Source organism: Octopus bimaculoides, chromosome 6 (assembly GCF_046866305.1).
Source record: "Octopus bimaculoides isolate indiv1 chromosome 6, ASM4686630v1, whole genome shotgun sequence".
Taxonomy (NCBI): Eukaryota; Metazoa; Mollusca; class Cephalopoda; order Octopoda; family Octopodidae; genus Octopus; species Octopus bimaculoides.
In genome coordinates, this window is record NC_142933.1 from 53,338,331 (window position 1) to 53,342,113 (window position 3,783).

A 3,783-nucleotide genomic window follows, 5' to 3' on the forward strand; every position below is an offset into this window, starting at 1 on the left:
TATGAAGCAGATAGAGGAGATGGGCTATAAGTACTTGGAGATTTTGGAATGGATAAATTGATGGAGAAAGAAATGACAGAAAAATTTAAGGTGGAGTACTTGCGCAGACTGAGACTGATCCTTAAGTCGAAATTAAACGGACGGAATAAGATCAAAGCTATCAACACCTGGACGGTTTCACTCCTTAGATATGGAACAGGGTTAATTGCATGGACAGTAGACGAACTAAACAGCTTAGACAGAAAGACAAGGAAGTTGCTAACTAGATATGGGTCTCTCCATCAAAAAGTGACACAGACAGGCTGTATGTACCAAGAAAAAGAGGGGGAAGAGGACTTATTAAATGCGAACACAGCATTGGAGCAGAAGAAAATAACATAGCATGGTATGTAAAAAATGCCATAGAACCGCTGATATTAGAAGTAAGAAGGTCAGGCTTGTCTAGGATGAAAGATTGCAAAGATAATGCACTATACAAGAAACTGAAAACGAATGAAACTGAAAAGAGGTGAGTAAAGAAAAGAATGCATGGTCAATTTCATAGGGATGTTGAAGATAAGACAGACAGAGAAAAAAGATGGTTGTGGATGACTAAAAGTGATTGGGAACCGGAAACGGAGGTGCTAATCTGTGCTGCCCAAGAGCACGCACTAAGAACAAAGTACATAAAATACAGAATCGACACAGCAGAAAGTGATAAGTGCAGAATCTTTGGACAAAACGGTGAAACCGTATGGCATATTACCAGCCAATGTACATCACTAGCCCAGAAGCAATATAAGAGACGCCATGACAATATAGCCAGGCTTGTCTATTGGACACTTTGCAACAAGTATGGACTTGACAAAGCAAAAAATTGGTACGACCACAAACCCGAAGGCATCGTCGAAAATAAAAATGCAAAGATCCTATAGGATTTTATGACTAAGTGCGATCATGAGATAGAGAATAGGAAGCCAGACATAGTCTTCATTGAGAAAGAAAACAAACTATGCTGGATCATAGATAATAATGATAATAATAATAATAATAATAATAATAATAATAATAATAATAATAATAATAATAATAATAATGATGATGATGATAACTCCTTTCACTATAGACACAAGGCTTGAAATTTTGAGGGAGGGCCCTAGTCGATTACATCGATCGCAGTTCTCTGGTACTTCATTTCATCGACCGAGGAAGGATGAAAGTCAAAGTTGATCTTTGCGGTATTTGTCCGAGGGGCTAATGATTCTGCCAGCTCACCGCCTTAATAATACTGGTTTCGAAGTTTGATGCATAGGCAGCAATTTCGGGGAAGAGAGTAAGTCGATTACATCGATCCCAATATTGGATTGGTTCCTATTTTATCGACCCCGAAAATAGGAAAGGCAAAGTCGCACGTAGAGATGGTCGAAATGCCATTAAACATTTTGTCCTATTCGCTAAAGATTCTGAAAGGTCGCCGCTTTTATAACGTTAATAATATTTTTAAATTTTGGCACAAGGCTAGCAGTTTTGAGGTAAGGGTAAGTCGATTACATTGACCCTAGTCTTCAAACTCTTACTTATTTTATCGATCCTGATAAGATGAAACGCAAAGTCGCCCTCGGCGGAATTTAAACTCAGAAGATAAAGATGGACGAAAAGCCGCAAAGCATTTTGCCAGTGTGCTAACGAGTCTGCCGGTTCGTCGCCTTACTACTACTACTACTACTACTACTACTACTACTACTACTACTACTACTACTACTAATGATAATAAATAATAATAATAATAATAACGCACAAGGTCATTCTTTGTCCCTTTTATGAAAAAAACAAGATAATTTTTTTAGAAAGAACAAATATAAAGAACGCAAACGCACCTGTTTTTGTTACATAATACTGGTCCTTTTGTGTAAATATGCTTTGGCTACAAGACAAAACTGCACCTCTTTATTTAGTTTCCATTCTATTGTAGCTTTTATTTGACAACGCCTACGCGCTCGTCTCAGTTTGTTTGCTATTGTTTAATATTTAAATCAACACTTATCACAAAGTTATTTTTTTTCTCTGAGTTTAGTGCTGTCAGCCTTTTATGTTTTGGGATTTGGTCATTTTAAAATCTGCGCAAATATTTTGTCTTTCACAAATGTTTCATCTGCGTGGAGGTGTTGTGTTATTTGTTTATTTTGGTGCTTCTCTTCAGCAACTAATAGTGCAATTTCTTTTTTAATATATATAAAAAATGAAACTGTCAATAGTATGTACTCAATAGAGAAGCACAAATAAACACGTTTTGCTAACATCAATAGCAACAATAAAAACAGATATAAAGTCGTTGCTGTTGTTGTTAATGGTGATGATAATGGTGATGATGATAATGATGATGACGATGATGAGGAGGAGGAGGAGGAAGATGGTGAAGAAGAAGAAGAAGAAGAAGAAGAAGAAGAAGAAGAAGAAGAAGAAGAAGAAGAAGAAGAAGAAAGCTTTCTTTGCATCAGCGGGTTGAATTAAAAAAAAAAACATGACACAAGTTTGGCCCCAAACCATTCAATAGTCCGAGTTAGTGAACACTACTGAAAAGATTATTTAGTCTCTACACGATAATTTCTTGCCCACTTTGGGAGAATATATGTCATTGTTTTCATAAGAATTTTTCCGAATTGTTCAACTCGGGTGTCATTGATTTCATGGTTGTATTTGGTGTATGTTGCGTTTGGCAAGGACGACGGTTCTGTTGTCTGTTTTGCCTATTGATAGCTGCTTCTGATATATGTATTAAAATGAAATATGAAACGACACATACACATATACATATAACACATGAGTATGTGTGTGTGTTTGTGCGTGTGTATGTGTGTGTGTTTGTGCGTGTGTATGTGTGTGTGTTTGTGCGTGTGTATGTGTGTGTGCATATCGTGTAAAAATCCATTAGTAATGGAAGCAAATAAATGGTGGTAAAAACTAGTGCCTCCTTAATCAGGGTGGATAAATAAGAGTCTAACGTATCATCATTATGCGGCGGATCTGATACAGTGTTTAGTATGGTGCCTGATATGCGATTTCTAATTTAAAATTCATTTGACTAAAAGATTGCCCAGAGGGGTGCCCTAACATGGTGGCGAGGGACAAACATAGACATAAAGACAATCACACACATAAATAACGCTTCAGGATCAGTCCTACTGCTTCACACCTTAGGCAACTGTCTTCTAATATAAACCCAGGCCGACTAAATCTGAAAGAACCCTGTTGTGTGCGTGTGTGTATGTATGTGTGTGTGTATGTGTGTGTGTGTATGTGTGTGTGTGTATGTGTGTGTATGTCTATGTTGTGTGTGTGTAAGTATACATATCTATATCTATCTATCTACCTCTCTCTCTCTCTCTCTCTCTCTCTCTCTCTGGAGATGCACTTGCATAGCAAGTGACCTGATCTGAGATCGTGTGCTGGAACGAAAACAATTGCAGCGTGGAAGGTGTTTATAAGCCATTTAAGAAACACACAAAAACCGACCCCTCCACCTCCCACATCTTCCCTAATCGACCCCTCCCATCCTTCAAACGAGCCCATAACCTACGAGACCTCTTGGTCCACAGCTTCTTCCCCAACCCAACCTCCCAACCTGGCTCTTTCCCTTGCTCCCGCCCACGCTGCCGCACTTGCCCTTACCTCTCCAACACCACCCTCCTCACCAGCACCCATCACCGACCCTATCGCATCACCGACTCCTTCACCTGCACTTCTACCAACATCATCTATTGTATCTCCTGCTCTCTCTGCCATTCTCTGTACATCGGACAAACG